Source organism: Aythya fuligula, chromosome 4 (assembly GCF_009819795.1).
Source record: "Aythya fuligula isolate bAytFul2 chromosome 4, bAytFul2.pri, whole genome shotgun sequence".
In the NCBI taxonomy this organism is placed as follows: Eukaryota; Metazoa; Chordata; class Aves; order Anseriformes; family Anatidae; genus Aythya; species Aythya fuligula.
Genome location: NC_045562.1, coordinates 47,143,916 through 47,158,178, shown reverse-complemented (window position 1 = coordinate 47,158,178; position 14,263 = coordinate 47,143,916).

The window sequence follows — 14,263 nt, the reverse complement described above, 5'->3', positions numbered from 1 at the left end:
TTGTTTCAAAATAAAAAAGACATATCTGAAATTGGAGACAAGATTAACTAAAATTAGACTGTAGTTAATTCTTTAAAAAAATAATAAAATTCAGGTTGCTCAGCAATTATGCAATTACTGATGATAAGGTTAAAGGGAGAAAGAAGGAAAAGAAATGTCTCTACATTCATGAAATACTTTTTTTGTGCTATGTTTTCAGATTGTCTAAAACTCATTTTTAATAACAGTAAATTATGCAAAAGAAAGTTTAAAAATTGTTTTTATGTAGCCAAGGCAATTACTTTAAATTACATTTTCTTAATATCTGCATTTCTCCGTTACAGGTTTCCTGTCAGCATCTCGATTGGAGTGGCTTTGTGAGTGAAGAAAGTAAAGGAAGTCCACACAGATTCAGAACTGAACAAGATCGATGTCAGTCTGGAAGAACTGCTTATAGTTACAGCAGCACTGTTCAAGGGACAGCACCTCTACATATGCAGAAGGTAAAGCACTTACATTAATACTAATACTCAAATGCATCCAGTATTGAAGGCCCTTTCAAAAGTGACTTCTGCCTCCACTTGGCATGGTAAACCAGGTGATTTTTTGCCATTTGCAGTGGCTACCACACCCGTTTCAATTTGAAATACACTTGTATCCTCCTTCATTGTCTTGAAAATTATTTGTGTTCCATCTCATGCTCATGTTACACATTCTGATTACTGCCCTTAAAACCTGAAAAAACATTGTGCTTGACCACTTCCTCCTGGGGAAGATTGAGAAAGTAAAATCACACCCACAAAGCAAAACCTTCAGTGAGTCTTTTATGTAATGTTTGAACTTTATAGATTTTAACACTCAGCTTGACAAACCCATCAGCATTTTATACCTTACTGAATCCTCCCAGTACTACCCAGCATATAACATTTAAATTTAAACATAATTTAAAACATAATTTTAAACTTGAAATTCTGAGGGGTTGATGAGATAGAAATTGGTCTGAAGCATTAAGGGAGAAGAACATTAATTTTGTAATATATTTAGTACTTTGCAAGTCTGTGTCTTATTTAAGAAAGAAAATTTATTAATAGTTTCTGAAACTTACTTCTTTTTTACAAGGATAAATCATTTTTGAAAGTAGTTTTCAGGTTCCTAATTTGCTTCATGTTTTCAAAATGTGAGTATACACTTTGTGAGTATAAGATGAAAAAATACCATGGCGAATTGAGGCAAATAGTATTTGATGAGCTTCTGGATCTCTTTGGGTTCCTTTCAAGTGCTTTAAAAGATAGAAATAAAAGGTGAGGTTATTGACACCTAACCTAGTCTCTATATGATCAGTGGGGAGAAACACTGGGATTTTTTAGGGGAGGTGTTTAGGAAGGTTAACCTCTAATGTAGTTTTCTGTATTAAATGTATGATATAGAGTGGTACAAAATTCCCCAGATATTTGACTTGGAGAAAGTCTTGGACTGAATCTACAGAGAGTGAGGTCTACCAACCATGCAAATATAACACTAATGCCCGTGCTACTCTTTGTTACTCACCAAAACACCTTTTCTGTATCATGAGACATCTACAGCTTCATTCCTTTGGTTTTAATTCTGAATTAGTCCTTGTTTTTTTCTAGTGATTGAACTCTACCAGGAACCCAGCTTGTGTTAGTGTGTAGATTAGTTGTTGGGGAAAGGGAGAGAAGCTTTTTCATACAGGGTCACCAAAACCTGCCAAATAATGCCCTGTAGTCTTCAGCAGAAGAAATAACTGAACAGATAGAAGAACAGTTAGTAGAAGTGCAGAAGTAGATCATTGCCATTCAGTGCTACACATATATTCACCACGGGTCCTCTGAAGTTTTGTGTTTATCCCAAGCTTAGTGCGAGAACTCTCATGCCAAAACTACCTGTATTAAACATCAAAATTTTTACCTAAGTCATGTATTTTGTTTCATTTTGCTTTTATTATTAGAAACATTGAAGCTAGCATGCATATAGACTACAAAAGAATTGACTAGGAGGTATAACATTTCTTACATTTTATGTTTTACTTTGAGGCTTGCCAGTCTTTAATGATAATTTCTATAGTAACCATTTTTTAAGTAAACAATTGATCAGTTCTGAAATTTGTCCTTGAAATTGCTGCTCTTGGTGCAGCTCAGGAGATCTTAATGGAAACAGCCTTCTGCTGGGATGCAGAATAACAAGGTTCAGGCTGTTGCTCTTCTATCTTCATAGAAAATATTTAGAAAATACCAGGCTACTTTATCTCTGGACAAGAAAGGGAGTGACAGTCTCTGTCTCTGTCTTTCTGTGAAAACCTTAGTAAGACCTTGGTTTCAGCGAAGGCAGTGTGATATCTCAAAATGGTGCATAAAATGAAAGAAAATTTTGTTTCCCAGAGTTATAATGACATTTAGAAAAACTGTCTAATAGCCCCCAGTTATCCAGAATTGTCCAGCTACCCAGGATCCTGCAGAGCCTCTTTTTTTTTTTTTTCAAAACAAAACTTTCCTTACCTTGTTTATTTTGCACTATTCTACTTATTGGCTTATATATCTGCCATTTTGCCTTTACGTTAGTTCATTTGCTTTCAAAAGCCATAGATTGCTGTCTTTTAAAAAAGAGGAAAGATCAAGCTTTCTGTCATTTTAGTTTGCCACAGTAGATGGAGCTAGAAGCTGGCAATCCACGTTCATCTAAAACTAGTCAGAATTGAAAGACAACTTAAGGGAATCATTATGCTTGGAAAAGACCTCCAAGATCATCTGGTCCAACCATTCCTCAACCACCAGTATTACCCAGTAAACCCAGGTTGGAAAGGAAAAATACTTAGAGCATTTCATTCTTAAACATACATATTCTTTTTTTATTGTTATTATTATTCAGCATGTAATACAGAGTGCTTTGGTGTTTGTTTGTTTTCTATTTATTTCCAGAAGATTAAGCACAGAATTTTTTTTCTTGTATATATGAAACACATTTAAAATACTATTGCTTTTAATGCAAACTAGTTACAAGGTTAGGTGCTGTCTTGAATAGCTTGGTGTTCCCGAATCAGTGTTCTTTTCAATGCAGATTTCACGTACACAGGAGGAAAATTGCTGATGAGGTAAATTTTCATCTGTCACCTGTAGTTCTCTTATTTTCTCATTCATGTATATGAATTTAGTTATATTACTAACCAAGAAGGTATCACTAAGAAGACTCTAAAGTACTTGAAAAGAGGGCTGCAACAAGTCATAATACATGTTTAGCTATAGGTGTCATGAGAAAGCTTATAAGTGTGTTGAAAGTACATCTGGATTGTTTATTTTCATTTGTTAGCTTAGATACGCAAGCTGAGACTAAAATTTATTTCTCAGGTGTGTGATTTTCAACTATGCATGAGATACTACTTTTTAATACTTAACTTTGTATTCCAGAAGTCTTTCTGAACACAAATTCAAATGTTGCTACAGTCTCCCCAGGTTCTGCAAAGCTCTTACATTCTATTGAACATCAGTCAAATTTCAAATGTCTTCTTCACTCCATTTGCATTCAGCAAATAATTTCGGTATAAGATCTGTGTACTCTAATTCCACATCTTGCACGCTGCTTTGTTGGCTAGTGACTGTTACAAACTATAAAAAGCTCTTCGTAATTTTTCAAACATTGTACTTTATCAGCATTACCTAGTGTCTTAAAGAATTTTTCACATTCTTTATTTAAAATACCTTTCATTTAAAACAACTCGTGTAAAAGCAATGAAAACATTTTCCGATAAAAGTACTTCCAAAAGAATTACACAAACACTTTCCCACAAGAACAGCGAATAAATTGCACATCCTGATTAATCAACAAGTCTAGTTTTCTCTTTGTTAATACTTGAAGCTACAGTGAGAGCTGGTCTTTTTGCTATACACCTCATTATGGCAATTTTCAAAGATTGTTAGGTTAGACATTAGATGTGATATCAATGCATTTAGAGAATTCTGATCATAAGAAAAAAGTCTGAGTCTAAAGTGGAGCTTTTAAAGAAAGAAAGAAAAAAAAAGACGATCTCACCTTCTGGCTGGAAGAAAAACACTTTAACAAATCAAATTCAGATGTAGACTGTAACTTCATAGCTGAAGCCCTGACATTTCTCCCCTGCTGTACAGGAGTATACACCATAGATCTCGTACCCCAAATTAGCATCTGACTGTTATGGTTTAGTCTTCTCAAGCATGAATCTTAATACCTTAGTACAGGTAGGGTTATCTCAATTTTGCATAAGAAGGGAATTTCCGTGCTTACAACTATAAGCATAACTATCAGCATACAGAGTAATCTTCCTAAAACAAAAGCTTCTGGTTTCTTTCTAGAAGCTTGCCATACTAGTACAGTGTTTCATTGAAATCTCTTACATTGTGATTGGAGAGTGGTACCTCTTATTTTTGTGCTACACCTCAGGAAGGATCTTTCTCCCAGCTGCATGTAAATGGGTTTCGAAAAGCTTGTTTTGAATGTTTGGATCAGGGAAAATGAAAGGCTTTGGGCTGTCAAGAAAATTAAAAGTTTTCATTCACAAATGTGAGAATGTAAGTAAGTCTGGATGAGTATTTCACATACACTAAACATAAATATCTCAAAATAGCAACCTCCAAAGAGAGGGAAGATAAATGAGAACTAGGAAAGCTTTTATGAACTTTACGCGAATATATGCCAATTCATAGAAGGACAGGTGGAGATCTCTCTCTGCATTAGAATATGTAACTCTTGGCCACAAAACTGGATATTCAGCATCTCTGAAAAGTGTATTTAATATACATATGCTTCAGATACATAGGAAAAAGGCATGCTGCATTGTATTAAGATGAAGTTTACAATCAGCAGTCTGGAAAGGCTAAAATAAATGGCCTCTGCAGTCATAGTCTTTTGCTTTTCTACTCATTGCTGTTTCACCTGGTGTGAGGAATAGTCTGCATTCTCAACAAATATGTGTTCAGTATTTTGATTTTTCCTCTATCTCCAGTATATGATTCCTGGGATTATTTACTACATGTTACTAGTTTTTCTGTTTTGTTTGTTTGTTGCTTGTTTGGTTAGTTTTGTTGTTGTGGTTTATAATTACAATCTAATCTTATCATTTTATTAGCCAAGTGTTTCAATGAGTAATTTGCACTCAGCCCTCAGTCTTGTCTTAAGTTGGATGTTTTATTCCAAACCCATCTCTTACAGATGAAGGGATGATTATCTCTACATTTTACACTTAAAATCCAAGACATGTCAGGATTCAGATAAAACTCTTCAACTCATTTTTTTCAATATGACCTGATTTTATCATAGTGTTGCATTTTTTAACATTGTGTCTTTGCAAAACCGACCTCCTGTTAACCTCGGTTGCAGCTCTGAGGACTCAATTTGTCTCTAGATCAGAATTTTGAGTTTCAATCTAGACATCCATAAAACCATTTGGTCACAATTAGTGATTCAAAGCAAGAAGCCAACATTTTTCAAATAGCAAATTGCATGCAAATTAGACTGGAAAATTGTGCGCAGATTTGTGTCAAATTCAGTGTCAGCTGAAAGGAGAAGAAATTGAAAAATTTTGGAAAAAAGTAACTTTTTGTTAGTACTGAAAATGAGATAATGTGTTTTCACTTTGAAAAAAAAAAAAGATTTTCAAATTTAAATTGGATTATTCATTACTCACATATTTTTATTCAAAACACTTTCAGAAGAAATTAAATTGGCGTCTTACAAGTGTTTTGTGAGAAACCATGAAATTCATTTGCTTCAGAGGCTTCTCTGATGCTTGAACCAGCAGTGCAGCTGGTGTCTACAGTGGGCAGGTACATCCTAAGGCAGCATGCTAGTTGCTAGCAATGCAGTGGGGAGGGACAGATGGTATCAAAGGTACCTACCAAGTGGTATTCCAGGTCACCAAAGTAGATGTGTCCTTGGAAGCACAGATTCCCTTCCCAATTTTCAGCCACACATTTGCCCTGTCTCCTTTCCTTTCTTCCTGTCTAGGTTCCTTTCCCCCCATCTTTATCTCATTGTCCAAGTCCCATTCTTCTGAGCCTGTCAGATGGTGTTCTCTTGTCTCAGAACCTTACTCCAGGCACAGCACATCCTTTCCTGTTCAGTCTGCTTTGGACATTCAGTTCCATCTTTCCTATTTGTCCTCAGACTGATTCTTCAAATGCTCATTCAGCAGCCCCCAGACTACCATCCCCATCTTCAAATTTCTCACGCAGTGTCCTTTCCTGTTTCTCTGTTCCAGTTTACCTGACTGGATGATAACAAGCAGCTCAACTGTTTTCTTTCTTTATTAGTGTTTTCTTTCTTTTTTTTTCTTTCTTTTTCCTCTATGAACACTCACTACCATAAATGAGATTTTAATAAGAGTTTACTCTCTGGAGGCAGGATCAGCATCTACACAGAAGGTGGCAGTGTATATATATATATTAGCTCTGGACATCCTGAAAAGTAATGGAGGCTGCTCAGTTTGTGCTTTTCTTTTAGAATGAAATAACACCTGTCTGAATTGGAACAGACAGTGAATCTCAGCATTGATGAAAAAGAAGAGGATTTTTTTAGGACAATGAGGTGCAATTACACCTCAATTGCACACAATGTGTGCAATTACAATCACCCTATGTGATTGGAAACAATCTAGGAACCTAACTTTCCAAAAATCATTTCTGAAAGGATACATTTAAAGGAATATGCAATTAATTTGACTGTCTCATCAGATCTATGGATTGATTTTTTTTTTGTTAAGTATAAATGTGGATGCATATACCTCTGAACTGTGTATGAGTTCAGAGGTATATGTATATATTGTATATATTTGTATATATAGAGGTATATGTATATATGTATATATTTGTAATAATAATTACAAATATTTCTTTCACATAGCTTTCATTTAAGTTTTAGCCTAAGTTGGAATCAAGTGTCAAATTCCTATCTGGATCTTGACCACAAATATATTTTGTCTGGAACTTTCTAGGGTTCAAAATATACAAGAAGTCCTTCTTTCGGTGGGACATACTGCAGTTTGTACAGCGCTTGTACATGCACAAATGGCAGACAGTGCTTGGCTAACTGTCCAAAACTGAGGGTGCGTGCTCATCTGGGAAAGTAAACTTTCCTGTGAGACCTTATTTAAGTAGTTCAAATTGAAGTTATTCTTCCTTTTCTAACCAACATGTGATCATTCCCTACAGTGTTTTAATAAAATTCAACTTCAGACAACTTAGCTGTAAAAGAAACTGGAACCACTTAGAGCTAAAGAAAAAAATCAGACGCTTCCCTACACTGTGGTTTCTGCTCATTGTTTGACAAATATCTGGTGCTGTCTGTATTCCCCAACGCCAGTTCCAAACAAGGGGAAGTTAAAGATTTTTTCCTCCAGCGTGAATGCAAGAGATTTATGAATATGAATCATAGTTTCTCTACACATTATTCACTTCTTTCGTTTAACATATCCCTTAATTCCTTGGTAGCCACATTTTTAACAGGTTCTCTGAGGACAGAACCATTGGATAGAACATTGGATGGAACCATTGAATCATGAGGATAGAACCTGTGTATTTCTGTGTGTTGTGTGGGTCATACATATTCACAGAAATAGATAGCTAAAAGCCATGCAATTTATGAACGATTGGCTCTGCTATTTAAAATAGCAAACATTTCTGCAACATTCTTACATGAAGAAATACAGAGACTTTGCCTCCTGAGAAGAACCCTGTCCTTATTAGTTGTATAAGGAACTGATTTCGCTATTAGTACTATACAGATCCTTCCTAATAGGTAGTCCCAACCTCAAATGCTTGCGCTACAGGCCGATAAATGTTACAAAAGGTAAGAGAGGAAGCAGGTGCAAAGAGATTTAGTGAAGAAGAAAAGGACACACAGCAGGTTAATGACAGAGCCAAGAAGGGGACCCAGCTTCTAGCTCTGTGACTTATCCATTGACAATGTTTTTTTTCTCTCTGGTTTTGCTCCTATGCTTCTCTACACGTGGCCATTTGCTATAATAGGTAACTTGCAGTGGGCAGTGTGATTCTAATCATTTCTAGCCCCCTGTAATGTGCAATTATAGATTCAGTGTTTTTTACTCTAAGCAGCCTGAATAAAGGAGGGGAAAGAAGTACAATTAATGCAGGCAAAGTTGTATCCAGATGTAATTGTATGGCCTGAATGCTGCAGTACCTGTGCAACAAGCACAAATAATTGATATCCTGTTGTTTTCAAATGTTGCTGAGGCACTAATCTTTTAGCATCCTTCACCAGTGCAACAAAGGATGGAGAAACACCTCCCAAGCTTTTTATCCTGTGATAGTTAGTCACTAAATGGAAATAGCTGTAGCAACACTGTCTTACTTAAAAGGTTACTTTCTTGGCCCACAGGAACATTACATTTTTCTGTGTGCACAGCTTCTCAGTGCAGAGTTTTGTTAACAGCAGGTGGCATACTTCTCCCGACTGACTGACGACTTTGTAGAGGCTGAATGTTAGTCAAAACTAGCTCCTAGCAAATGCTGATAGCTATGTAGCTCAGCACACATAGTAGCTTTCTCTGCCAAAGCTCTCTTTTATGAAAGAATTAGGCATGAACATCAGATTTAGAATAAATTCGATATAATCTGAGGCAAACCTGCTTTTCACTCTTTATATTTGTACCTTTCCATATTTCCTGGTGTCTCTCCCTGCCTGTACTTTTCCCACAGCTCATTGCAACAGTCTTTTCAACCACTACTGCAGTTCCATCTGCACTAGTCTTCTGCTGCAGTTTCAAATGGGTTGCTTGGCCTCACATGCAGGTGGTAATTAAAGCCATAGTAAGTCTTTGCTGTATGACACAAACATTTCCTGCTCCTCCGGTAACCAGACTGAAAATATTTGTGTAATTTGGTGTGGAATAACTGCCTCAAAATCTTACAGAGAATATCTAACATTCATGCAGAAAAATCCAAGATATTACAGCTCTTGTCACTTTTGTAAATTAAACCCCCTAGCTTCCAAAACCAAGGCATAATAAAAAGCTTTTGGCATGAAGAACAGCTTCCCACTTGCAATAAAATAAACAGTTTCTAAAATACTCTGTGCTAACCAGTGTCTCTGCTGCAGTTTGACGTTGCATACATTGTTAACTTCAGTGTGGCTATACACAGAGCACACAATTAAGCATGTTTGTAATTCCTATCTTAGAAGACCTGCCAATACAAAGTCTTGACTACACAGACCTCTTGGCAGATTCTGATTTTGATTCTAATTTTGATTCTAATAAGATTCTAATTTTGACTTGACATGAATGAATCTCTGACTTTGGCTATTAGTTTTCTCAAAAATAAATAAATAAATAAATAAAATAAGACAAATTATTGTTAGATTATTCTCCAGGTTTTCATCTTTTTATCAGTGATCCATTTCTCTCGTCTGGGCCAAATAAGCAGAGCACTTTTCAAAAGCATGCTGTTTTATCTAACTTGGTTTCCAGTGAAGCCAGACAAGTTTTAGAACTGACTTTGGCATAAGCAGAATTAGGCTAATACTGAGCATATTTCAAAATCCTACAGTGAGGACCTGATAACCTTACTGAGTTCTCAGATAGCTGCTTAGGCAATATAGGTGCCCAATAGACAGTATCTTCCGATTTGTCTCATTTAAATCTGTCCTTGCCTAATTTAAAATGCAGTTATGTACTAAAAGGTGCAAGTACTTGTTTTTCCTTTCAGAAGTGCAAGCAGATAGATTGCCTATTTGATAATTAGGAATCAAATAAAATTAGTTTATTTTTCTTTGAAAAAAAAATGACAATAATGAATGACATAGAAATTCCTTTGGAAGCCTGTTCTAAATTTCAGCTTCTCCAATAAACAAGTTTTAGTTCCACTGTCATGTTGTTCTGTGTTGAATTTCTGACCACCTTGATTATGAAGTTTTCTTTTCGTGGGTGGCAAGATAAAATGACCTAAGTCCATGTCAGTGGAATTTTTGTTTGTTACCACACAGTACAATAACTTCGTGTTTTTTCCAAAGAGCAGAAAATTCAGTTCAAAGTCTCATGAATAAATGCCATGAAGACTGATAAAAATACATCTTATCAGTAAAACAGTGAACGTTACTAGCCATTGGCTTCCACATTTGTTGTGCTAAAACCATGGCAACTACAAATCTTTTTTAGGGTCTAAGTTCATAGATCTTAAAGAAGGAAAGGTCATTCTTGAATTTCCATAGAGACAATACCTTAACTTTAGAGGCAGACCTCTTCATAAGCTGGTATCTTTCTGTTCTCTTTGTTCTCTTGATTTTATTCTGGGTTCAAATAGTCACGTTTTTCATGGAGGCTCTGTTTACAAGATACCTTCTAATTCATATCTTACTGCTGCACGAAATCACATGCCCACCAGAACAGATTTGCAGGTCCGATTCAGGTTACATTAGTTTAGATTCACTCCGTTTCATGGGATTGCTGTGTAAGACGAAATGGGGCCTGCAGGATCAGAAATTTTACTTTTGTTTGGGTTAGCAGGAATAGAGTTGAAGGTTTGAAATTCACTGTCTAGAAGCAAAAGCACCAGTGATAATGATGGATCCCGTGCTTTCCATATGCGGGATTTTAACTGAAGCCCCACTTCTTCCTGCACATCCACTTTCTGCTCACACTGTGTTCCTTTTTGCACAGATTTTCTGACAGAAAGAAACAACACAAGGAACATGAGGCTTGGTCTTTTTGACACACATTGAACTTTGTACATTTTCCAGTAGGGTCTCCAGGAATTATATTAATCATCTTTTGGGTTACATTTTCAGTCCTTTCACATTTTTAGATTGAAGATTGCTTCTTATGTTTGGCAGGTTAAATTCAATACTCAGATTTGCATTTACAACCTGGAAGACAGGGAGCAGGTGTGGGTGTAAATGCGTGAAGGTGTCACTGTGACTAACACAATCTAATCTGCACATTTCTAGAAGTCGGATGGAAATAATAACCACTGTAAAAAGGCTAAGTCTTTCAGAAATGGGCACTCTTGGTCTCTGAGAAGACGTCAGGTATACTAGCTGGTGTCAGAAATGGGCATTTGTCCGTGTAGGTCATAGTTGAATGCTAGTTCTAGGATTGCAGTGTTGTAATTCGTTAAATTGTTTTGAATTCTTATTGGACATTGTTCAGGGATATCAGATTAAAAGATATATATTGTTTGTAAGGTTTGAATATTCTAAGCATTCACTGTCTTGACCAGTGGCCCCAGGGCCACTGAATGCAGTCAGAATTGAGATTTCCCAAGGCTTCAGTACAGCCCTATCTCAGACTCCTGTTATGAATTTTACTGTTACCTTCAGTAGGAGCTCAGATGTGCTGGTGATATTTCTCCTCAAGCAGCCATTATTGCATAAAGTAGACCCAGTCAACTTACTGGACGGTTTTCACATAAAATGCCAATTTGTTGAATCCAAAATGTTTCACTGGGAGCATCACATTTCTGATAAGCTTTCACCAAATCTGAGGTTAAGTTTTCCATAGACACATACTGGCTTTAACAACATGCAGGAAGACAAGCCCTGTGCTTGCAGGATTTCTAGTTACGGAGCACCCAGTCAAGTGAAGCATGAGTATCAGTGTTCTGGGCTGAATGGCCATGCCAAAGCATCCAGGCTCCTTGACAGGAAGTTGTGAACCCCAAAACTCATACAGTGGTGACAGCAATGAGGCTACAGTGCCTGACCCTGAAGCAGGACACTGGAAGCTATAAGACTTGTGTTTGTGTCAGGCTCTCAACATTTTCAGGGTTCCTGTTTTTACACAATGAGCTGAGTCCTCGGTCCTGTCTCAGCACTAGGCTCTCCACTCGGCCAATAGCAACTGTGAGAAATTTAGATCAGCACAGAACTTGCACGGCTTCCAAATTCCCTGCCCAGGGAGCCAGGAATCTGGCAGTCTGAGGCAACCCTGGCATGGAAAACACTTACTAAGACTTGGGAGGTAGATATAACATATAAATCTAACTAGAGACTATTTCAGAGCAGGGTAAAGGGAATCACCCCATTACCACAAGGAACACAGGGCAGGATCCTTTGGGTTAGATGACATGTATTCTTAACTTTGTGGCTATATGAATGGGATCCACGCTGACTTTAAAGGAAGTCACGAGTCTCTTTGTAGTCGGATTAGCTAAGGTGCCTCCAGACACCTGAAGCTTGGTAAAAGGAAACCCACTGTGTGTTTGCAGCTCTCTTAGTTGTGGAGTTCACTTAAAAGATCAAGTCAGTTAAGGGCAATTCTAAATTAGTTCTTTTAATTTAATTGCATGAAATATTTTGGAGACCTATAGATAGATCATGAATATGCTTGATTAGCAAAACTGAGACACTGTCGGTATTAGAATAAAAGCCATCAGAACAGAAAGCAAATGTCAAGGACTCGGGCTGGAGGGCAGTGTAGAGGAATGGCCTAGCGAGTATAGCCACTGTCTAATTGATCCAAAAGACAACACTAAAAGCTTCATGTGCAAAGAGTTTGCTAGTATTTCTTTTCATGACTTGAGATGAATTCTCTGGTTAGCACTGAAATTTGGGAAAATATATATATATGTTTTTCAGGCTTTGCAAAGCCACAGCTGTATCTGCTGCCTCTTTCTAATTCCTTCATATCACTGAGTATCTGGACCAATTCTTTTGTTACTTATTTAGAGAACCACATGAACCGTATAGAGCTTTGGTAGGCTTGATCACATTTTTTGGTCCCAGATGAAATTCTTTGACTCTTGGAAAGTACTGAGGAACTTTTCTTTTAAAATCAGGCATTTGTGAATGCTCTCAAATTTGGTAACCCAAATCACTTGTCCAATTTGAAAATTGTAGCTAGAGTTTGAAAGCAGTACTCTAAAGAAAACAAGCAATCGAAAAAAGCAACCTTTCCTCAGATTTATATTATTTTTGAGTCAATTCCTTGGCATTAGCAATCCCAGGTTCCAGTGTTATGTACTACATCATAACAAATACAGGTAAAGGAGAACATACGAAGGAAAATGGCAATCAGCAGAAATAAGAGTTTTTGTTGCTGCTGCATATCAAATTCTCTTCTAAGAGATCATGACACGCTGGTAATATCATTGGGGTTTGATTCACATTTAAGGGAGTAGTGGACCTGGAACTGCAAGTCAGAGATCACCTAATAAATGTGGTCTGTTTGAATGCTGCTTGAAAAGCTTTTAGCTGTTAAAAACAATTGATTTTTTCAGACACAAAAGTACACATGCTCAGGTTTGACTAACTGAACTTTGCTTCTGAGGCTTAGACAAAAATGTTGAAATATTTCACTGTGTTTTTAGATTAACATGCAGGGACTTAAAACTTCATGTTGGGCTCATGACAGTGGAGCCTCAGAATTCATTACAATATAGTAATATGCAGGAATTGATTCTCTTTATGTCAGTGAGTAGATGAAAGTGTCAGCTTTCAAAATCTCTTAACCACACTGCTTCAAAAAAATAGAACAGCCTCAGTCCTAGCTGTAGCAGGCCTGCTTGGTAGGCTGCAGAGCTGTGGACCCTGTGTCTTCTGGTTCATCCTTACCCTCCTGCTCTCAGAGCTTTGGTGTTCCCTGCTGGGATATCAGGGGGTGAGTCCTACCTCTATGCTGATATCGGCTTTGAGGAAATTGAAAACTTGGATTCTGATAGGAGTGCTGGAAGCAATATTTTCAACTACGACTATGAAAGGGCTTTGTTCAGTACATGGGATGGAAAGGATTACACCTTCCCTGCACATTTGTCTATCTCCCTTGGGCAATAACCAGCAAAACTCCAGGGAAGAGGACCTACAAATGGTTCTATAAACTTACATTCCCCTGTTAAAGTACCAGTACTCAGCTGAAGAAATCACAAAGGCCAAAGGGGGCATTTGAGGAGGAAAATGCCACTCCTGCTCCAAGGCTTTTGTTAAAAGAAATATCTTTCCAGTTTCCAGTGTTGTGAAAGCTTTATATTTAGGAATTGATTACTGAGAAATGGAGGGCAGAATGAGAACATTTACAAGTTGTCTCAAATAGATAAAATAATAACTTTGTGAGAATCAAACCAATGCTAAAATTCCAGAGATCCTAACAGAAAAAAAAAAAAAAAAAAAAAAAAGCACAAGTTCAGAGAACAATTATAGCAGCAACACAAAATCTGTTTCTATGGAGATAGACATGAAAGAGAAAATATTTGTCAACTCCACAGTTTTTAGGCCAAAATAGGAAAATTGTGAGTTTACAATGAAATTAAATAAAAAGGAAGACAAAGTAAGAGTGTACTGCTGAGGGACA